The sequence below is a fragment of the Parasteatoda tepidariorum genome, chromosome 7, assembly GCF_982258835.1.
Source record: "Parasteatoda tepidariorum strain Cologne lab strain chromosome 7, Ptep-v5.0, whole genome shotgun sequence".
Lineage (NCBI taxonomy): Eukaryota > Metazoa > Arthropoda > Arachnida > Araneae > Theridiidae > Parasteatoda > Parasteatoda tepidariorum.
The window spans coordinates 40,267,915-40,293,536 of NC_141761.1; the positions used below are offsets into that span (position 1 = coordinate 40,267,915).

Here is a 25,622-nt window from a genome sequence, read left to right on the forward strand (position 1 = left end):
TATATTGGGTTATGATTTTTGTGCCTGGTATTTTAACCGTAATTGATACTCCCACTACATTTCCATATTTCATGTAGTTTCAGAAAATAAGTAGTAAGTTTTTCTTAATTAATGTCGATTAAATATTGTTAAGAACAATTTTCTGTATTTTCTAAATTTTTTATTAGATAAATTATTACACATACTATTTATCCCCTTAAATAGTTAAAGCAATATACATAGTACACACACACATACAAATTGGAATTTTTTATTACAGTTTATTGTTACATTATGTATTTCACGTAAGGTTCTTGAAAAACCGCTTGGACTGTGAAACACCACCTGTTAAAGTACAAAATATATTTATACATTTTATACAATTATATAATTTATTAATATTTTTGAATCTTTAGAATTTACTATTGTTTTGCGAAACTAAGATATTATCATAAAAAATTCAGTTAAGTTATACAATTAAACAATTCAATTTTTTTAATATGATTTTGAAAAAAATCTCTTGTTACTTTACTTTATTATGTCGAACTTTTATATTTTTTGCTATGTTTTTATAATGTATGTTATCATTAAGATAATCCCATGATCTTGTAACTCGTTTGGAAACAATTTATATATAACGTATTAAATTTCTCCAGAAACCAGACAGATAAAACACAATGAATTATATTGGTAATAGAAATATAAAACTTTTATTTCATATTTATCCCATACTTTATTTTATCCCATAGTAGCTCACTATAGGATATGATATAAAAGCACATTAGATGTGGTGTACATTTTCGCCGTTCGTAAGTTAAGGTATGTGACCAGATCTGTGGTAGACTTGCTTATTTTTCCAGGTTTCGGGTAGTTTTTTTTAAGGTTTCCCTGAACATAAAATGTTGAAGTTAATTTCCTAGAAATTAGTGATATAATTATTACTTCGTTCGAAGTAGGCTTGGTATTAATGCCTGCTGTATCTTTTAATGAATGCGACCGTTAGCTAGCGTCGACTGTTATAACACAGTTCAAAAGTACTGTTTGGATCATGCATTACGATAAGAAATTGTATTCAAAGGATTATCAAACCTTTTTAGTAACAATATTTCATTTCAAAGCTGTTATTTAATTTTTTATCTTTCTTTCAAAAATTATGGGATTAGAAAATGGAAGTCAAATAATAACACTGCGCGTGATGAAGAAATTTGTAGAGAGAAGTATTACACTTTAGTTCAGAGCAGTTTAATTATAACAATTTTTGTTATGAGATTAAAATTGAAGTCAATCGCTGCATTTAATAAAACATTGATATTTTGATAGTGTGTTAATGTGGCAGATGGATGTGAAAAACGGAGATTTAATCAAATCCTTTGACTAGTTGATGATTCATGCAAAATGTTAAAATAACAATTCTACGGGATGTTTCCTTAAAGAAAGTAAGTGATTTGATCCTTTACTGTTTTAGTAAAAAGGTGAAATTAAATTGGTAAAAAGATGAATTAGATGAAGTCAGGGTTCACACAGGCATTCTTACCATTGCCTTTAACTTCCTTCAGATAAATAAAAATATTAGTGTATGAAGTACGACTATTTATAATAATCGTTGTTTATTACTTTTAATAATTGGATTAATCATGGGAAGTCCGGTAAACTCTGCACGGATGTGTTTTAAGACTAAGTGCCCGGAACTACTATTTTTTGTATTTTTTAGGTTAAGTTCTCCTGCCCGATATACATTTTCCCGGTGTACCCTACACTGACGTTTTTTTCAGGGTTAAAGTCACTGTTTGGTATAAATTTAATTTTATCTGATTTATTTGGTATGGTATCGACTTACTTACTACTACTATTGTTATTACAATTAGCGGCGGTTTTTAATATTAACCGATTAATTACATTGACTAATGACATGTCATATTTTCACTATGGCAGTTGGGGGATTTGATCACTTACTTTCTTTGAGAAAATCATCCCATCTCACGGAATTGTTGCTGTTTTAGCATGTTGAGTGGATTGATCATCTGACTTAGAGATCTGATCAAAACTCTAAGCTGGATTAATAGAAGTTAATTGACTAGTAAAACGAAATGCGAACAACCAACATTATAGATCCTTACAACGATTTAAAGCTCAGGAGAGTAACTTATACTTTTTACTTTGAATTTACACTAATTGTTATGAACCGTTGAACATTCGGAAACTGACTAACTGGCATTCCGAGTATTAATGGCCTAAAAGTTTAGGTATTAAATTTTCTTCAAAGAAATGTTTGTTCTACAAAGTCTGAATTTATTTATGAGAGGAAAAATATGATATTTTTAATTGTATATATATCTAACCTTTTATTTTAAAAATATTTTTTGCGATTTTCATGTAATTAAAATACTACCTTACCTTTGGTAGAATTTCAACCTGTAAAATTATTAAACGTTAATTCGACAAAATAAAAAAGAATACAATGGCAAATATATTAATTTATTTTCTATTTATAAGAATATATAAAAAGCTTAAAAAAGATGTTTCCTGTCAAGTACTATAATTAAATATAGTTTCTTTAGTTCATCAGTTTCTTCCTTCACTAAATCCAAATTATTTAAATGATTATACCTAAGAGCCCTTCTATTCCAATGTTACTGTTTAAGTATTTTAGTTTTTACAAAAAAGCATTTATCGAATCTTGGGGTGGTCACAATATTTCCTCCAGAAAACCCCTCTGTAACTACGGATTTTCTCGGGCAAGTAACTAATATAGTGAATGACTTTTCATCAGTTATAATATTTAATAAAAGAAATGATAAACGTATACTTCTGAAGATGTTAATCGATCACTGAAAAATATTCTTTTATTTAAATTGAAGCAATAAGTAAATTTTTGGAAATAAATAATTTATTATTCGGTTTAAAAAAAATTCCTTATATTTGTCCTAAAATGTGCAAAGTTTTTTTTTAAATAGCTGAAATATAAAGGCACTGAAAGACTAATTGCTTGTGAGTTATAACAGATTACTATATTTTACGAAACAAATTAAGTTATAAAACAATTATTATAATTAAATTAATAAACTGATTATTATAATTTTTAAAGTGTTTCTATGATTAGCCATATTTACATTTGTATGATTATCAGAGTCACCAATTAAATATAACTGTACGAAAAATATTCTCTTACGGATTTGTAACAAATCAATGTCATTTTTTTAATTTTTTAACTAAGTGTTTGTTACTTTGAAGCTGCCCGTAAGATTAAATTAATCTAATTCATTGCTGAGTCATAGTGTATGGAAATAAAAGAACTTAAAACAGTTTAACTCTTGCATAATACAATGTATTATTTAGTTCAATGTATTATTAGTTATTTTTAATGTTTATTTGCAGTTGAGTCATACTTATAATTTTTTATTTGGTGCAAATTATACTATGACACTCAAAATGAGTTATTCAATAAATTTCACATCTATATATCAAAGCGAAAAAATAGAAGGAAAATTAGAAAAAAAATTCAAAAAAATATTATCCTAAAAATATTTTTATAAAATAAGTTTACTTACAGAACTTTTCTGGACCCACTAGAAAAGAAGACATTTTGAATTAGAACAATATTAATTTTTTAAAAAATGCTTTTATAATGATTGACTTTGCTTCGTTTTCAAAATTACCAGTTTCTTATCAAACATAAAATCTGTTCATTTTTTTAATGATTAAGACAGCATTTTCCTATCTTTTCAATTATTTTTATGTTACAGAGTGCCACATTCTTTGAATATAAGTTTAAAAAAAAGTTATATGTTAATTTTTTTTACTTGTCCAGTTTAGTTTTCATTATAGTTATATGAAAACTATGAGGATGCGTGCCAAACCTTCAGATTCACAGAAAACGTTATCTTATCGATGCAATGAATTCACAGATAAGAAATGGGTTTTAAGTTATTTACATCTTTGTACAAACATAACTATTAACAACATAACTATAACAACATTATACTAACTATTAACAACATCAAAACTCCTCTGACCGACGTACGCGGCTTTTCAAATACTTTTATCTTTATTGCTGTCAAACTAATTTGTGGCCCCTTCATTCACACAAAAGTGTGAAAAACTAACTTATTAGCTGTAAATGGAGTAACAATATAAGCATATATTTAATAAAAATCACTTTAATTTTTTTAGTTTATTTTTAAATATATCTATGAACTATATTTCAGTTCTTAATAAGATTCGATTCATTTAACTAATTCCCATTTGCAGTTCAAGCAATTTCTTAAAAAATTACTTAATGTTTGATATTTTACCATATTTTGGTAGCTTCAATCTCATATTATGATGGTTTTCACTATAATACTTGATTTAGTATAGAAATCACAGTGAATGCATCATTTATACACTATAAATAAACCTACACAATTCTTCATAATTTAAATTTCAGAAGCCCTCTATTCAAATAAATACCAGACTACTTTCCGATATATTTCTAAAGGTTGTCGTTAATTTTATTGATCTCTCTTGCTTTAATTTTAGAACACCTTGTCTAAAAGTATTTTGATTTTATAGATTACACACTATTTATTACAAAAGTAGTGATACCGTACATACAAAAATTTAAATAAAAAGTGCCTAAAATATGTTTTCTACTTTTTAATTTTATGTAAATGTGATGTAAAAAAAAAATCACTGTTACTTACTGTTCATGTAAAAGCCTTGAAAAAACAAAATAAATTGTTAAAATATAAATTTAAAATAAATTGTTTTTTTTTTCATGTTTCCTAATGTTACAGACTTCACAGATGTAAATTAGAATTTAATACTCTATTTATTTCGGTACTTTGCTAAATTTAAATCTGTGTCAATAAATACTATTAGAATACATATACCTACCACACTAAACACTATGTGTTAGTTACGATTAGCAATGTAAAATCATCTTTTGAAATTTTTTGAAATTATAAATCCCTACCTCAGTTATAAAAAGCATACATAATTCGAAATCAAATCATTTTCAACTACCAATATTTAGTACTATAATCATAATAATTTAGGAAACCTTCAAATAATAATTAACAACAAAATAATATCCAACTTACGGAGGAGTAGTAAATCTAAAAAGTTCAATTAATTCATTACAATTGTGATTTATAATTGCACTCATAACAGCAAATGAAATAAATAACGATGTTGACATTTTATAAGAAAGCATGGTCAATTAAATGTAGTATTTTTAGTTAAAAGGTTAGAAAATTATTATCCTAAATGTAAAATTATCTCTTTGTGATTAAACAATACAAACATAACCAGTGTTGAAAGAATATATGTTATTTATTATAAACAATAATGCTTTAATTTATTTTCCTTATTTATTTTTTTTACTTTAATTTCAAACCAAATTCTGAAACATTTTTGAATTATATCATTTGATTTTGATCAGCTTTAATTAATTTAGCATGCCACTGTTTTATAATTCGTTTTATTTATAGCCGGGGTTGAATAATTGACCCAATTCTGAGTTCACGACTATCACTATTCAACTCCTTGGCCTTATAATTTTGAGTTCAATTCAGGAAGACAATGGAACTCCTTGATCAAGCATTAAACTCGTAATCCTCCAGATAGCACACAAGCACTCGTGGATGACTTTTTGATGAAACTAACCAGCAATTACGTTACAAGGAGAAGAAATCCACGAAAATTTCCCACGGTTATTTCGACGGCAAGGGTATTCTAACCTATGATCCGTTTCCCACTGAGGGTATTTTTACAAGAACTCTTGTCGGTCTGAATCCATAACAGCCAGTCACTGTGACCCAGCCAACGTTTTATATCAACTATTAAAAAGGTATGTTTGCTGGTAACATATCTTTCAGCGTATGTTCAATGTTTCTCTGTAACGTTTGCTGGTTAGATTTTTTAAAGGCATATTGATTTTGTAAAAACATTACTGCCTTAGAAATAATTAACATTGCTAAAGATTGCAATATATTCTAGAAATATTTCTAAATGAAACGTATTTCAATGAGATTTTTAAAAACTAGGTTGCTACACAGATGTATGAATATAATGTGTCAAAAATATAAAATAGATATTTACCAATGGGTGGAACTAAAGAAAAAAGAATAAATGTACTTAAATTGATCTACGCAGGCAGTTGAGAAATTTCTTAGTTAGTTGTTATCAAATGCAATAAAATTATTGAGCTGAAAAATATCAAATAATTTCTTGAAGCAACAAACTTAAATTTATAAAATGTCGGGCTCCATAATTGATAAATGTCGGCTCTAAATTTATTTAAAAATTTATGAACATTATTTTGAAATTATCGTTCACTAAAAAAGTTCAAAGTATCTAATTACTGAATAAGGATATTACATCAGCAATTTTTGAAGACAAAAAATTTAAAATAATAAAACTACTTACTAAATAATAACAATTAAAGAATTTATCACATGCAAAAGTTTGAAGTATGAAGTTGCAAAAATACTTCTTATGGAAAATTTAGCTATTTTTCTTCATGTTAAGATATATATTATCCTGTATATTGGAAAGAAGCTGCAATATTACTGTTTTCGATGCGGTAAAGTTCATAAAGTTTCAACGCCTTATTTTACAGAATTATAATGTCATTAATTGTTTTAATGGTGTCTTTTGTTCTGAAACTGACTTCAGAAATAATTATAAAACTCCTTAAAGCAAAAGTAATTTTATAAAACAAAGTAAGCATAAAAATATCAAAAATCTTTACTTTTGTATTAATATGTTTTTATGTGTTTTTTCATTTTGAAAAACCTCTACAGATTTATTTCAAAATTTCAAATTTTTATTATAAAAACTTATAACAAGAATCTATTTTGATTGTAGCATGTATTTTGGGTTTTAAGTATTTTATTGTCTTGTCTTTAATTTAATGTGCACTCTTTATTATAAATATGTTACTTAGGTTGAGATATCATACATTAAAATTTTTATTTCTTATGTGTTCTTGCCTTTCCTTAAATTTCTTTAAAATGGTTTCAATATGAATTGTATTGGATTTTTATGAATTATATTGGATTCCATTATTTTAAAATTTATAAATTCATGAAATTTTAAAATTTAACTTTTTTTTGCTCACAAACCTAAATTTAAAATGACGACATCCTTTCAAGAAATTGCTTTGTTTTCAAAATTTTTGAGTAATTATAATTGTTAACGATACAATTCAGTACACTTCAAATATATCGAGATACTTTCTGTTAACTAATTTTAATAACCATTAACAAATGAAGAGAAACTTACTTTATTACAAAATATTTTAAATTCATAAGAAAGTGCAGTTTATTTAACTGTTCGTCATGAAACTTACGAAATGAATGATTTTGAGAAGTTAATGTTACACAAATTGTGTCACTACTTTAAATTACTTTTATTATGAAGCATATCTTTATAAACGCCTTTTTAATATTATTAATGACTAAAACAAATTGTTCTTTATTTAAACATTTCAGAAGTAAGTAAACGGAATTCAAATAAATAAAATGTTTTAATCAGTTTCTTATATTCATAGGAAACTGTTTAAAACAGTTTATGTTGTTTTTGTTTTAAATTATAAGAAAGTTTACTTAATGATTCTTACCTCCAGTTAAAAATCCACCTGTAAGATTATAAATTTTTTGTAAAATATAATCTTTATCACATTATTTTTGTAATACAATAAAAAAATTAAATTAAATGTGATTGGAAATCAGGCATAAAATCAGAAATGAATGATCAACCTAATATTCTAATTTTCGAGAAACCTAAATCAAACACCCAAACCAATTTATAACAATTGGTATCGTGGTTATATTAATGTAGTTATCTTTTGTAAAAACAAAGGTATAATAATCAATTAAGTAAATATATATATATATATATATATATATATATATATATATATATATATATATATATATATATATATATATATATATATATATATATATATATATATATATATATATATATATATATATATATATATATATATATATAGTAACAAATCTATACTAAAAAAGAGTTTGATATCGCTACAGAACAATAGTAATGATATACGATTTTCAAAAAAAAGCATTGATGCTTTTACGACATCAATGTTTCCTTAATAAGAAGATTTTTTTAATAAAACTTCCTTTTTTGGAATAACAAAACCTTGTCAAGAGATTATGTGATTGAAAAAATTTCTAATAAAAATCCCTCTCAAAGAATATTTGGTGCCACAAAGTACAGTTCTATAGCTTTACATTTCTCTGAACGATTGCATTTCTGTACGAATATCTTAAATAATAAATTTAATTTTATTAACGTTTTTAATTTTAATTTTGAATTTTCTGTTCTTAAAATTTCATAAAAATAGAAGAAGCTTGATTTCAATTTGCGCTCTTAAAACAATATAAAAATAGAAATAAATCTTACCAGCAGCAACATAGTCTAAAAATATTACATTATTGTTATAATATACAAAGTACGACATTTTCTGACAGTTTGCATACCATAAAGAAGTAAAGAATTGTAATACTATTAAAACTCTTATGACTATCTTCCACTGCCCATATTATAATAGTACATTTGTTGTTCCTTATTCAACTACCAATTGAAAACCATTGTTTTCAATAAACGTTGCTGACAAGTTGATTACTGTAATACCGCATATTTTACTACAATCAGAGTAAAACTTTCTAACACAATTATTAAAAAGAACTCTGTAAAAAATCTCATTAGTTAATCAAAAAATTACATAATTAAAAATCAACTGTAACTTTTAAAATTTTAAACAGATATAACTAAAAAATAATCGATCCGAAAAAACGGAGAACATTAGTAAAAACTGCTTAATGCTTTGCAATACATTTTCAGAAATCTAATTTATTTAATTTTGCAGTTTTTTAAACTGCGAAAAGGAAACAGGTTTATGTATAATTATATTTGCGAAAACTTTCAATTTAATAAAATGCCCTTTTTAAATTAGGAAAATAATCGTGATAAGTTAATGAGATATTATTGCTATTATTTGTAAAAGTTGTTTTTATTGCAAATATATATTGAGATTATTAATTGGCAAAAATACTTATAAACTATTATAAAAATAATAAACTTCAATAATGAAGATAAATTGCAACTTATTGAAAGCATCCTTATGCAAAAATAAACAAGAAATCATAAAAAAAAATATTTTTACTTACTAAATACAGTATTGACTGAAAATGAAATAAGAATATGAGGAGAAGAGAATAACTATAACAATTTCAAGAATCAAGTGAATATATAGGTAACTAGTTTTATTGTAACCAGTATTTCAAAATTCTACTAAATATATGTATATTAGTTTATATAGATATATATATCTATTAAAGTGGGACCCGGTTTTATATTGTGAATTTCCACGTTATCACGCTGCGTACGGCATTTTCTGCTTGTCCGTGAAAATTGCCTAAACGAACATTGCTCAATTATCCCTGTTTTTACGTTACCCTTTTAAGAATATCTCTCCTTGTGCGCTTTTCTTAGAGATCAAATTCATTCTTTCTTTATAAAGCTCGCACAAACTTTTATCGAGTTCATTCAGAGACTTGTTAATTATATGTCGTCCTTGTGTTTGTGAGAGGAAACTTTCTCTTGAGTCGAATTCAAAAGGGTTTTGGGATGGAGAAAGCAAGGGAAGAGTGGTTAGTTTGCTACGAAGTTGAAATTCTAAATTTTGTGAACCGAATTTTCTCCAGCAAACCTTTGAGCTCAGAAATAATTCAATAATTGAAAGAAAGTTACACTAAACAACTGGTTCGGTAATGATTCCTTTTTCTTGATTTCGGTAACATGCAAGATGCTTCTACGTCGAGTAAGATAATAGTAATGGGTTTAATAAAGAAGGTTTCTCTGTGTTCAATGAGAATATTAGCTTTTCGGAATAGTATTGCGTGGCTGAAAATTTCTCGAATTCGATGACGCGTATATCGACTGCACTTTTATTGACACGACCATTACTTTTCAATTCCTTCAATATCTTATTTAACTCCTGCTTCCGAAAATAGTGATGAAAACTATGAAGATGAGTAAAAAATATAGGACGATATATCCATAACTGATCAAGAGTTGCAGATCATGAAGCTCTGAAACAATATTTGTTTGCAAATCTAAACCAAAATGTAAGTTCGTAAATTTGCAAACAATAATAAGTATTAAGTGAAATATTTTTGAAATTGAATCTAAAAAAAAAACAATAAAGAGTACACATTTCTTCTAATACTTCATCTGGTACGTGTCCATCTTTGAAAAATATGCTCATATTTCTTTCTCCGATTTCACTTTTGTCCGCTTTGTGCGTTTTTTAAAGCCAGTCTGACGGAAAATGTAAAATCAGTGTTCCACTATAATCAAATGATATATTTTTATTTATTTATTTTTTATTTTATTTTTTCTTTGAGGAAAAGTAGTTATTGTTTATTAGATAAAATATGCTCTAATTTCAAAGCTATTACTTTCTATTATAAATTTTAAATAATATATATCGCATAGCAATAAAAATTTACTTATTTCATTTTATTAAATAACTTTTTAAATACTACGAATTAAAAAAATGTATAATAGCTGAAAATTTTACTTAATTATTAGAGTTTACTGGTTTAAATGAAATAGGATTTTAAATTAGGAAGTGAATGAATTTATAACTGAATCTCATATTTGATAAGATTTTCTTACAGGATAAAACCGTTAGAAATGCAAGCTTTTGTGAGACATTTTGAATTTCTCTTTAATGTATTTTAATATTTTTTGTGCTCGCTAATAATATTTAACATATATTTAAACAAGTAAAGTCTAAATTTTTTCTCCATATAATTATGTTTCCCAAAATTTCAAATGATTTTATACATTACTTCTACCATTTGACTGAATTTCATTTTTCATTTTTCAATAGTTTAGAAATAATATTCATTTAGGAATTCCATGATTTTTGTGTCATTTTTTAAGTTATTTTTAGTCACATGAATCATTAGAACACTCACAAAAGATAGAATTTTTGTTTCAAATTTAAATGAAAAAAAAACGAAAAACTAAGTTTTTCTAAATTCAAAGTCATAAATAATATTTTTAACCTTATGATCTAGACACATGTGTATAAAATAAAAACATGGGACTTACGAGCATTGTTGACTGAAAAATGTTAAAATGCATATGTTAATACCAAAGAAGGTGTAAGAAATATCATAATATTCTTAAAATTAAATACATTTATAAGTTTTAAAACACTTTGGTTTTCTTTTTTATGAATTATAAAAGTGCATTTTTTTATTTTATTGGTTTTAATATAAAATATCTAATACTATAAGAAAATCGGAAGATACCATATTTATGCATGTATAAACCCTACATATTTATGCCATATATATTCAGGCTGCGCGATAAAGATCGTGAATTATACTAAGCTGGTATAAGAGTTAAAAGAAATAAAGGAATGCAAGCTGTGAACAGCTTTTTCAATAATAATATACACAAGTTTCGCCACCCTTGCCTAGTGACTGTTTCGATGGGGAGACAAATTTTGTTACAAGTTATTAACAAAGGAAAGAAAATTTGAGGAAAACATGTTAACAACTATTATTTCTACATATATTTATGTTTCTTTATACTTAAACTGTTATTTTACATTTTTAAACGTATCGTAACTCTTCTGTTAAGCAATTATAAAACAAACTACCATTAGGTAATGTTAGTTCTAAAAAAAACTCGATTAATTGAAATTATTGAAGAATTCGCTAACTTATATTTCGAAACTATTTTTCAAAGAGAGATTTTTTCATTTTTTAATTCTATAAATCAAACCTAACAGTTTTATATTTCTAATTTCTTTTAATAAATATTTTACCATACCCAAAAATATTGATATATTTTTACTATTCCATATTGAAGAATAAATAAACTGTAAATAATTAGGCATTAAATAATACACACCTCGTTTGTTGCTACCACCTATAATAAAAAAGAACCATTATAATTTAAGTTCAGTAAACGCATTTTTTCATGTAAATATATTAATTATTATTTCATTCTTCACATATATTTACATAATTATAAATCATGTAAATATATGTAAAGAATGAAGGAAAATTCTTATCAAATAGAACCACTGCAAAATTGCTTAGATTATTTTTTTCAAATATTTACCTTAATTGCAAATACTTTCTTAAATATTTACAATTACTACAAGCGGGCTAAAAATAAACGCATTTTTTTAAAATAAAAATGTGAGCATTTCTGTTTTAAATTTATTTTACTCAAAGTTCGTTGCATAAAGAATGAGGAAAAGTATCAAACTGTCGTATTGCAATCGGCAAAATATCGAAACTGAAAATACTTTGAGCAATACGTAAATATATATATTTTAATTTCATCCTGATATTTGATTTATCAATCAAAATTCTTGCAGTCGAATACAAAAAGAGATATCTCCAGAGGTGGTTCGCACTTTATCATGGAATATGATGAAGTGTGAGCCTATTAAAGAGAAAGACAGAGATGCTTGATATTCATGTCAGCAAGTTCTTTACACAAAAGGCAATTAAGAGAGTCAGCAGGTTTGATATCGTTTTGATGTGCCTGTAGAAAACCGTGTCCAATTTGTAACCGGAAGCACAAAACCCTGATAGCCCTAGGACACATGATGCTAAGAAGTTCTCCCAAGAGGCACGAAATTCTCGTTTTCCAATCGTGATTTTCCAATCTAACGGCATTTAACAGCCTCCTCTCCTGTTAGAAATTTTCTTCGAAAGAAATTAAAAAAACTTGATTATTTATTCATTTTTTGCTTATTAATTTTTTTACATTTAAGTATATAATTTAAAGGAAATAAAAGCTTGCATTACGAAAGAGACCGACTGAGCCAAGATAGAAATCTCTAAAAAAAGGGTGAATGAGTCGTTAAAAGTCGCTGGATAGCAAATTAGCCTCCCGGTAAGAAGCTGAATTCGGATTTTGAGGAGGTGACTTCAATTGTTTTATTAGAAATGTACTGTTTCTCAGATTAACAGGGGAATCAATAGGATCAAACAGCGAAGTCTCGTTTTTAAAGTTATCTGCTTTTTTATTTTTTTACAAGCCACGATGTCTAGGAACCCATTGCAGAACTATTTACTTTCCTGTAGATTATAGAGTGTTAAAGATTGTTAAAATTTAAATTCAATGGCAGTAAACTTTAGGAACATATTTTTTAACTGTATCAAAATAACAGTAATTTGTAATATAATTACAATATCATATTAAATTACAATATAAGTTTATTAACTTACAAATGAGTTACAATATTCGCATTTTAATTTAATTTACTGAATTGAATTTCTTTCAAAATAGGGAGAGAAATATTGTGTTTAAGAAAGTGATAAAATAATTGATATTTTTTAAAAAAATTCAATAACTTACCAGGGATAGCTGAAATGAAATAGATTGGTCAAAAAAGTATGCTTTCACATCATACATCTGCATTTAAAATAATTAAGTTTAATTAATCAAATTATTTTTTTTTATAATTTTACTATTTAAGCAAAAAGTATGAGTTCAATTAATTTGTATATTCCTAAATCATTTTGAAAATTTTAGTATCTACTGTTTAAGTTTCATTTAAAAATTAAGTTGATTTTTTTATAAATTTAATTAATACGGTTTCTTATTTTTTTTTCAAATAAGATAATCAAGAAATTAAATCAATTTTTATAAAAGAGTGGGAGATGTACTTACTGTAAGAGTAGGTTGTGACTGAAAAAAATAAATGTAAAGTAATAAATAAATAAGTACTTATCCCAAATTTTTAAAGGTATAATAATATTGTGTGAATTCTATTTATTACTGACGTAATACTAATATTCTTCCATTTCTGTGAATACTGCTTTCTTATATTTTCTAAGATCTTTTGAAGCTATTCTTTTTATTCAGATCTGTGAATGCTATTTAAAAAAATTTTGTTATTTAACATCAAGTTAAACTTTTTGCAAATTGAGTTGCTTGATTAAAAATTTCATTCATTTCAAAAATACATAAAAGAAAATGGCTCTCGACATTTTTCAAAAGCCCAAAAGTACTCATACATTTGGATAAAACATTTAGATTTAAAGAACACGATAGATATGCCAGTTATCAATAATTCAAGAAAAGATCAAATGCTATGCACTGTTGGAGCCTTGGGAGTGAATTCAATTTCGGCAATGCCAAAATTATATCCACCCCAGTCATATCACCTCATCTTGATGACCTAGAATTTTGTTTTGTTTTTTTCACATGAATGCAAACTTCCCTTGCTAATGACACTAATTTCTAACCACCTCTCCATGGCCTCGAGGAAATGCATTTTACCCTGATTTGAAGTTTGTTGATATTTTTTTTCTATATTTCCACTTTTTTCTCACCCAGCTCCTTTGATTTTTCTAGTTTTGTTTTTTATTTTCATTTTTTCATATTTTGCTCCCAACTTTACGTCTCGTATTTCAAATTTATTTTTGTTTCTTCTTATTCACTTCTGGCAAGTATTGACAATGGGCTACTGTTTTTGAAACTTTATACCTATAGACTGTTAGTTCCTATTTAAATATTTTTGAATTGAATGCAGCTTTTTAGAAAATAATAACTTACCTCTTCAGTTACTTGGGATTATTCTTATTATTTGGAAATTAATGGTGTTTAATGGTTTAATTTTGCATTTTTCACTCTTAAAATCATGTAATATTTTTTATACTTTTGAAACAAAACTTCAAAGTTTTGTTTACAAATTTTGTTGCTCCGAAACTGTGTTACTTTGTGTTAGTGTTTTGTATGCTGAGAAAAAATTGCTTGTGTAAAACTTCATTGGATATTAGCTTTGATGACGGAAGTTTAAACTGTTTTATAATAAAAATGAAAAAGTTACAAAATTGGAGAAAGTTTTAAGTTACATATGAAAAAGATATTTTACACACAGAAATTTTTTTATGCTCAAACGGTACAAAAGAAAATATTATTCTTATAATTTGTTAATCCAAACTACCAATTTTTAAAATTATATTAATTTGTAAGTAAATTCTTTTTGCAATTTCGGTATTAACAAACAAAACATATCAGTAATGGTATTAATCAATTAAAAAAATTGTTTGGTATTCTTAACATATACATTTTATTTTTAAACAGTAATTTACTAACCTATTCCTTTATTTTTTCAAATGCTAACAAGCTAGTCTTAGAGTTATTAAACATTTTCTAATGTATCCTTCAATTATACAGAGGACGAAATGAAATTGCAATTTCTGATTTTAAAATTAATATATACCGTTGACATTTTGAATCGAAACCTAGGCTTAGTTTCTATAGCTAGACACTTTTTTTAATAAATACTCCTGGTTACATGGAATATATTTAAATTGCATTTATTATCAAGAGAACATTTGACAAAATCAATTTGCAGATGTTGCTGTAAATTGTTGTTCTTTGATTATATATATATATATATATATATATATATATATATATATATATTGTATTTTTAAGAGAATACACATACCAGTAGCTAAAAAAGAAATTAAACAATGTATATCAAATAAAAATATTAAATTATAATTTTTATGGAATAAATAGAAATTGCAATAAAACTAAAAATAGGGAGAAATCCCTTTTGTATAACAGAGATTATAAAACATACCTGGCAATTGAACAGCTGAAAAATATAGATATATTTCATTAATTTATCTGAATACTATCAGAGTGTAATTATTTTTTTTACTTAAAAATGATTAACAATAAGGGTTGAAACAAAACTTCCACGCAAAATTATCTTTTTTAAATTTGATATTACTTTACAACATTATTAAAAGTTATTAAAAGACTTTTTAAGTAAGAATTATTAAAAGATTAAGTAAGTAAAAATTATCTAAGACAAGAAAAGTGGAAATGTACTTACTTCCTCCTCCTTGTTCTAAATAGGAAGAATAATTTCGTAAACAAACTTGTATTTTCATTATATAATAAACTAAAACAACATCCCTAAGTGGTAAACATCTACAATAACTTGTTTAAAAGTTTTCTACAATACGGTATTGAAAAAAAACTGTGAATATATTGACAATAATGCAGCATAGAAGGTGCATTTTGAATTTTTTAAGTATAATAACCAAACTGAACTGGTATTCAGGAAATACTGGCTATTTTCTTCAACGCGTTAAAAACAATAAATACCTTTTGCTTATTTTAAAAGTGCTTAGAAGGGTACAAAGATTGTTTTCATGACATCTAAACTGTTTAGCTTATAATATTTTAAAAACAGTTGAATTTTGTTTATGCTTTATATTTTTCAATAAACTTGAGGTATTTGTTATACTATAGGCAGAAGTGATTTACTTAACAAAGGGATGAAATAAGCCCAACTTCTGAAATTTATACAACGAAAAATATTTATATTGAAATAAATGGGCTAAAATCAATGCATATAAAGTTAAATATCTCTTTGAAACTTTGAATAATAATGAATAATTTACTGTGCTTATATTCAAAATTCCTGTTATTTTCTATGTATGTTTACCTTGTTAAACAGCAATAAAAATTTTATCTCGGTTTATAAGTTTTTTTGTTCAATAAAAATAGTAATGCACTTTTATTCTCTCATAAATAAAATAGATAACAATTCCCAAATGACTGTATTATTTAAAATAATTTTTAAATGGTATTAAAAAAATTTTTTTTAAATAATTAAATGATATTTATGCAAAGTAAGTTATTTGATCCACATATAGTAAACAAATTCTTCTATGCGTAATGTAAATCATAGATCAGATGGCTATAGACGAGAGATGCCAGTTTATATATATCCGATGTTATTTTAATATATTGAAACAGATGCAGTTACAGGAATCAGTTTACCTTTTTTCTTATTAATTTTACTTATTTATACTAATGTTTATTCTATTTAATAGTCATTTTTTGTGAATTAAGTATTTTGTTGTTTTTCAATGCTGGAGTTTTTTTTCCGATTAGCTGGACAATTAAGACTACTAGATAGTTTCATCTTTATTTCAGAATGAAAAATCAAAAGAATATAATGGAGGAATGAAACAATAAATTTGGTGCTATAAATATCTCAGCTATTAAACATATCATCTTCAATTTCCGAAAAGATGGCTACTTTAGTTCCTTATAAGCACATCAGTTATCTTAGGGTCTTTGAAAAATTTAAAAATTAGTAAAAAAGTTAGAAAATAAGGTGTATTTTAGTAAATTTGTATGCAGGACAGTAGTATTTTGAAACATCTTGGTTTTGTTAATAATTTTCATTTCATTTGGTTTTGTTTGTTTCCTTAGTTTTATGATGAATTAAAAAACATCATTAGCTTTTTTATTACAATATTAAAACTTTTCAAAATTTTTTAGCAAAATCCTGCTTATTATATTTCAAATCCAGAAACCTCACAAATTATTTGATGGAATATATGTATATATATATTAAAAATTTATTTTATTTCATTTCCGGTTGTATATATAAATGATAAAGTTCATAGATAATACTTACGGAGTGCCACTAAAAAGATAAAATATCATTATTTGAAAAATGAATCTTACAAAGCTATGAAAAGTATATCAAGTCAAGTAAAAAATATGTCAAAAATATCTTATAATCAAAATATTTTTGCAGAAATATATTTATTAAAAAACGACTCCTTAACTAACTGTTGTTTGGTCATTCCAAAATTAAAATCATACTTTATGATATGTTGAATTTTCCACGTAAGTTGTCTATTTCAATTCATTAATAATTTTCGAACGGCAAAGTTTCGATTATTTAGCTTTTGCTTTCATGAATTTAACTGGAAATAATAATTTTTAATAATCACTGGAATAAATAATTTTTAATAATCACTGGAATAAATCATTTTTAAATTTTCATTGCGACATCTTAAACTTTCTCTTCCTAAAGTACAGATTAATTTTGTTGTCGTAAAAAAGGTTAATATTTTCTGCATCATAAAAAAAAAAACTTCCATCGATTTTTTTTTCAAATCCGTAGTATGCTCTAAAAATATATTTTTAATACTCTGATTATTCAATTGTACTTGTACGTCTGTATGCACTTTGTCATTATATTGTTTTATAAATAAACCGAGTGTTTCCAGATTCATGAGCGTTGTACTGTACTGTAATGATTAGTAAAAAGTTTATCATTTATTTTATAGATATTTAAATGCTACAGGACTTTGTACTACATAATTCACAGAAAAAGGTGCAAATTCTGCATAAAGAAAATATATTCTGAAATTGTCATAGCATGCAATTGTAAATAAGATTGTCTTATTTCATGTTTCATACATTTCTTAACTGGCATATTGTCAATTATTTTTCATCTTTCTACAATGTTAAAAAATATTGAGTTAAATATTTAATTTTATTAACTTTTAATCAATTATTCTGTTCTTTTGATTTATGCTATAGTTTCATTAGATCAACTTTTTCTAAAAAAATTATAAAGCAATATTACTAGAAAACAAAAATTATATTGTTTTCTAAAACAAAAACCATTTTTTAACCTCCGTAGTGATACATTAAAAAAGCAATCAATTTAAGAAATATCCAAAAACTAGGTACGGAATGTCGTTTATAATTCCACAAAGTGTTTTATTATAGTACCCTTTGTTTACTCTAAACATTAAATCAAAATAATCTAGTCAAATATCATAGTCTGTTTCACTTACTTTTTATTTGTTGAATTTGGTCACCTAAACAATATCAAAATTGCTATTAGAAACATGTTATTCTAAACTTATAATGTAAATAAAAAATAGGGTGTTTAATATTATTTAGGAATACTGATGCACTAATATACTGACAAAATATTTATATCATTAAGCTCCTAATTAGATTCTAAATTGTTGGAATTTAGATTTTTTTTTAAAAATACATTATTTTCAAAACTAAATTTATTTTCAATTATTGTTTTAATAAAAGCATATGAAGTTCGCATAATTTTAGCAGAAGAAACAAAATAAAAAATTTGATTAATAGGAAGAAAAATTCTTACTTGTAAATTGATCCAATACGCTCTCTGAAACAGTAAAAAAGTATTGCAATTTTATTCATGACACAAAACTTAATATTTATAGATTTTAAAAAGAATTTTTTCTCTGAAATTTTTTAAATGCTCATTTAACAAGAGTTTCTCATTTGATTCAGTTCTTTAATGTTGACCTATTTGTAGTTTAGGAAATAATTTGATTATTTAATTAATTATCTATTATACCTCTAATCATATTCTGATAAAACAAATTACATTATTATTATCATTATTTTTATATAGCGTGGTAGACTTCTTACTTTTTTATTTATTATATAGCATCATTTGTTTTCATCTTTTAAATTAAATTTTTATTATCCCATTCAGAAAAGGTATAATAGTTCCTATTGATTTACACTGGTCACTTGCACATTTGGTATTACCAAACGTCTTTATTGTTATATTCTCATATTAATTTCGAGATAGTTTCTCATTTTAAGAATCATTCTCTTAATGTAGAACAAGGAATTTGTTCTTTTTCATTAAAACAACGCTTTTAACTCTTTTTTTATCATGACTAAAACCATTGCAATAAGCAAGCGTATATATTTGTTTCTGAATTATGTGCTTTTTTACAGAAATATACATAGTATTTTATTCAAAAATACGAAATACTATAACAAAATTGTTAATAATGTAAATTCCGGCAATAATCTAGAATCACCTGTGTTTATTCTTTACCTGTGATATGCGTGGTATTTGTTAGACCCTAGAAACCCTAAATTTAGGTAAGTGCATGTAATTTATATGCAATGTTTGAAACGATATAAAGGTTTAAATTATTCACGATATTTTTAAATGCAAACTATCAATTATTTTTGAAGGAATTTAAGAAAACACATAAAGTTTACAGATTGTATGACTGAAGAAAAGAGGTTACTTACGTGGAATTTCACTGAATTCTGAAAATTTTTTATTTATAATAGATTAGATATTGTAAGCATTAAAACAAATTTAAAATCAATTAGGATTTAAATTAGGATAATAATCTAAGTTTTTGAGAGTATTTCAATCTCATTTTTGTTTTTATATATTTTATAAAAACTAAACTTACTTGAAAATTCTAAAAAAAATATATAATTTAATTTGTTTTATATCAAAGTCAAAACATTTAAACAAACATGCATAAAGGAATGATCAGTTACATGGTTAACATATTGCTCTTTTTGATGCTTTGTAGTTTTCTCTATTATGTTTACAATACGATTAATAAACCGGTTTCAAAGCATTTAATCTAGTTGTGGTTGGGTTTTTTCTGATAAACCTGCATAGTTAGAAATCTTACGATATTTTTAGATCATTTAAACAGGTATAAAATTTAATTGTTCTTATAATTTATTGCAAAGTTTTTTTGAGAATTTTATAGGTTCTAAATTCTGTCTAAGAAAGAAACTCTATCTCTTCTATATGTAAAAAAAATACCGGAAAGTATCGGTACATTTAATATTTGTTATCAATATTTTATTTTTAATGAATACTGTATCCACCCTCGCAACAACCTTTCAACGTCGTTTAATTAATGGATCGAAGAAAATTAATTGGTTCTTAACACTAACGAATATTTAATGCACCAAAAGGACATTACTTTCCGGTGCCCCAAATATACATACATCTAGATATTATTTAGATATTCCTAATGAAAAAATAATTAATACGAATAATTACGACAAAACTCTTTAAATCATTTTTTCTAATTAGTCATAAGAATGATGATTATTGCTATTAGATTTAAAATTATCAATAGGTTGGTACGTTAAACTAAACACACTCTTGGCATTCCTGGCGAATTCGTAATAAAGTATTTTTCTTTAATTTTCTTATAAATTTTAAGTACAGATTCTTTAGACAGGATTATACTGTTATTAGTTTTAAATTTACTAAAACAAATGATACATTTATGTTATAAGTCTTTAGTCAAATACTCTCAGTTTATGCTTAGCTGCATTCTGAAAGGATGAAAGAAGTAGAATTTTATAGAACAAAATATGCTCAAAGCAGACAAGAAATTGAATAAAAAAAATATAAAAAATTTCTTAAGCGGAAATTAAATACTTACTATTATTTTTTTAGAATATAAACATTACTTCAGATTCATAGATGTTATTTAAGAAATAGTGTAAAGATCAATTATAGTAGCCTGGTTTTTAAAAGCATTTTACATTTTTCGAGAGGTATTTCTGAGCTTGGAACGTTAAATAAGTATCGTATCTCTCTGATAACTTATTAAGAGGCACTTTAAATCTCTTAAAAGATGAGTCAATATCTAGTTAACTTTTTTACAATTTTCATAACATTTACTGCCCCGTATCAAGTTTCAGTGTCAGAAAAAAACATATTTTAAAACATATAGTTTATTTGGTTTTTCGATAAAGTTTGGTGACAAAAATTGTAGAACAATGCATAATTCTATATTATTTAATTAATAAATTTAAGTTAACGAGGAAAAATAAGAAAAAATACTTACGCAATGTCTCTATAAGAAAATATGTATAATAAATACATTTTAGCTTACATAACATCATTTATTTGTGTCATATTTTTAGTAGTACATAAATAATTATAAAATTATGCATTTACATTAAATATAAATGAAATTTCTGTTCACACAAGCATTTTCTCTTAAAATAATTAAAAAGGAAACATTACACAAGAAATATTATACACTTTTGAAATTGAAGAATTGCATACGAAATTTAAACTCATTAAACTATCTTTACGAAATATACAATATTTGTAACATTAAGAATAACAATATCATTTTCGTTCATTTAGAATTCCTTTATAATTTTACCTAGATTTTCAAATTCAATGAGGAATAAATATATATTTTTTCCGTAAAAATCTAGTTTTGAAAAAAGAGAGTTATGATAAAAATTGCATTTCTTTTCAAACACTTTTAATATTCACTTTTCATTTCTAATTTTTTCCTTATTCCGTGAAGAAATTGAAATGCGCTTTTTCTCACTCTACAAAAAACTAAAAAAAATTTTTAGAGGTACGCTTCCCTTTTTACAATAAATTATATGAAAAAGTAGCGAAACTTAAAGTTTTTAGAGGCTCAATTGAGGTCACTACATATCGCCGACACAATAAAGCTGAAATAATTAAATTTTTTTCTAGTACTTAGTATTTTTTGATCTTCAGGTGGTTTTATTTTATTAGAACAAGCAAAACAAATTTTTGAAGTTTTATCTCACGAATATTGATTGACTACACTCAGTATTATTTGGCAAAATTTACCACAGTCAAGCAATTTTCTTTTTTATTTATTTTTTGGAGGGCTGTAAAAAGTTATTTTTTCAGTATCTATTTTAAGATTGTACTGAATCGATTCAGTTTTGATAAATACTACGTGTGCTAAAATAATGCTTTGCACGTGTATTAGTATATTTAGCACCAATTTAAACTGCCTCTATTACTATAATGCACATGTACTAGTGCAATTTATCAAACATAATTAAGCATCATTGGTGACAAAAATAGCATAGCGATTTTCTAACAATTCTCCTATACGAATAAGTATCATTCTCAATAATTTTTTTGTACTTAGCTTATTTTCTCATTTCAATTAATAGTTAATACCAAAATTAATTAAACCCCATAGGCTTCAAATATAATATGGTAATTGTTTTAAGTTTTTTTTGAATTTTTATAACCTTTCCTACATTAAGTTTGCTATTTAGTACCAAGTTTATTTTTATATCAATTATTATTTATTACCAAAATTAATTAAGTGTAATGAAATCACCAATTTAAATCCCCGTTTTTTCCCTTTATAATCTGCCTTAAATCCCCCATATTTCTACTTTCATTTTAATGTTCTGTACATAACTTTTTTCGCATTAGATTTCCGTTTCTTTTCAGTTATTTAGTTTTATAGAAACACATTTTTGAACCGTAACTGTAAAAAAATATACACGTGTTGTCAGATAAATTTAGAAATACTACTATGACGATGTTGTCTGCCTATACAACTATTTGTCATTTTGTTTACCTGGCATAAATATATATATATATATATATATATATATATATATATATATATATATATATATATATATATATATATATATATTATATATATATATATATATATATATATATATATATATATATATATATATATATATATATATATATATATATATATATATATATATATATATATATATATATATATATATATATATATATATATATATATATATATATATATATATATATATATATATATATATATATATATATATATATATATATATATATATATATATATATATATATTAATTATTAAATATCTGCTATAAACTCCATTTTATGGTCACATAGAGTTATAAGCTGACAAACACCATTGTTATCATAATACACTGGTTATCATAAATTAAGGAAAATTCACAAAAATCGCGATAACTCAAGAAATTACACATGGAATTTTATGAAACTTACCCACAATATACAACACATAGTAAGGTATTAAACAACATAAAAAGAAATTATCAGACATTAATAGTAGTATAGAAATTAGCACATGTATAAAATAAACAAATTGGAAGTATCGGTTTGCAATAGAAAAAGTACCTTTAATATGGAATATGATTGCCTCTAGAAGCAATACAGCACAAACAGCGATGTGTGATGCTTTCAATTATGCGGTCTATCAGTTCAATAGGAAGTGAGAGCCATTGCTCTTGTAAAGCAGTTGCAAGCGTGGCAAGGGTCTGAGGGGGCGGATTGATGGCAGATACACGCCTCCCTAGAGCATCCCAAACGTGCTCGATAGGATTCAAGTCCGGGGATCGAGCTGGCCACTCCATGCGAGTAATTGTTTCCTGTTGAAGATAATCATCAACAATGCGAGCTCTGTGTGGTCTTGCATTATCGTCCTGTAACAGGAAGCAATCACCAATTGCCCCGGCATATGGGCGCACATAAGCATCAAGGATGTTGTCTCGATAAACCTGAGCATTCACGGTTCCCCTTGGAAAGACATGGAGGTATGTGCGCCCTCCTAAGGATATGCCTCCCCAAACACAGACACTGCCTCTTCCGTATGCATCTCTTTCACGGATGTTTGATGGATGATAACGGGTCCCAGGTTCTCTCCATATCAAATAACGTCTACTGTCACTTTCTAGACTAAACCTGGACTCATCCGTAAAGAGAACAGGCCTCCATTGATCTGACGTCCAGTGGACATGTTGTCGGGCCCACTGCAAACGGTCTCTCCTATGGCGTGATGTGAGCGGCACGCAAATGGCTGGTCGTCTTGCATACAGACCACCTTCGTGGAGCCTTCTGCGCACAGTTGACGTTGACACCAACCTTCCGGTGGCTGCAGCAAGAGAGGATCTAAGATGTGTCGGAGTAGCGGTTCTATTCCTGCGTGCACTTAATGTCAAATATCGGTCATCGGCACTGGTCGTAACAGTTGGCCGTCCTTGACTGAACCTCCTAGATGCCGAATCTGTGGTTTGAAATTGCCTCCAAAGTCTATGAACCACAGATGGACTCACATTTAGCCATCTGGCCACTTCTGATTGACTCTGCCCTGCCTCTAGTCTCCCGATGGCTCTCCATCGTAGTTCTTCAGGCAAATGATGCCTAGAGGTCATTATTACGAATTGGCTATCTCAGATTTTCAATGTCGCAATCACAGTAAAATTTGTGTGCTTTCTCTCAAACTTGGACTTTTATGCTCCAGGCAGATGACGTAAGCCGAGTGCAGCGCCACTAATTTGCATATTGCAATTTTACTCAGCTACTCTTAGTGGACAACATATGCAAATTTTGCACGGTTTGGCTTACTTTTGAAAGAGTTATCGCTATTTTTGTGATTTTTCCTTAATTTATGATAACCAGTGTATCTTAAAAAATAGAATTGTCTATAATTCAATTCAAACAATGGCTAACGCTTAGCCAATTAAAATTGAATGATCTAATTGAAAATGTTAAACGAATTTTAAGAATATGGACAGAAATTAGCCCCTTCAGCCACTGTCAGCATTTTCAGACAATTGAACAAATGGTTCAACAGTTATAAGAGAGGGAGACAGTGACAGACACACAAACTATTTATTTTATTAGTTTATGTTTACTTTGAATTTAATCTTGCCAATTTCAATACTATCAATTTGCAGGAAAAAAAACATTTCTGGAATATTTTACAACGTTAAGAAATGTTCCTTAGCCATATATAGCATTTAAATAAGCAGATATCCTGAAGCAATTTAAAGTAAATTTTTACTCATAATTATGTTTAGTGACATGAAAAGAATAACCTTTTATTTTAATTATCTTTATGAATCTTCGTCTATTTTGTATTATATTTTTATAATGATATAGTTATGTTTGTAGTCTATTTAGTTTAGATTAAAAATATTTATGTACAGTAATATCAATCAATCAGACGGGTCAGAAAATTATTTAAATTTTAATAACTTCTATCACTTTATTTCTGGAGAGTCTTACATTAAAATATCATCATACAAAAGATAGATTTATGTTTCAAAATAAACAAGAAATTTGTTTATAACCGGTACAAACCGATTTGAACCACGAAATATGTTTAAGAAATCTATTATAATAGTTT

The 25,622-nt window shown here is 25.9% G+C and overlaps 1 long non-coding RNA gene across 2 annotated transcripts; it reads right to left on the reverse strand.

Annotated features, from left to right (window-relative positions):
* Nucleotides 1-234: 234 nt before the first annotated feature.
* Nucleotides 235-23,035, reverse strand: LOC107456741 (uncharacterized). 2 transcript variants are annotated; one of them, XR_015435476.1, is made up of 17 exons: nucleotides 19,918-23,035; nucleotides 19,001-19,024; nucleotides 18,675-18,698; nucleotides 15,896-17,506; nucleotides 15,638-15,652; nucleotides 13,711-15,505; nucleotides 11,932-13,404; nucleotides 11,122-11,133; nucleotides 9,168-9,182; nucleotides 8,401-8,415; nucleotides 7,583-7,600; nucleotides 6,061-6,072; nucleotides 5,061-5,075; nucleotides 4,662-4,676; nucleotides 3,528-3,545; nucleotides 2,374-2,391; nucleotides 235-324 (listed from the first exon to the last, which is right to left on the reverse strand). It is a non-coding gene; the product is annotated as an uncharacterized LOC107456741 (long non-coding RNA). The 2 variants fall into 2 exon arrangements; XR_011637315.2 differs by having other exon boundaries at nucleotides 15,638-17,506.
* Between the last annotated feature and the right edge of the window lie 2,587 nt (nucleotides 23,036-25,622).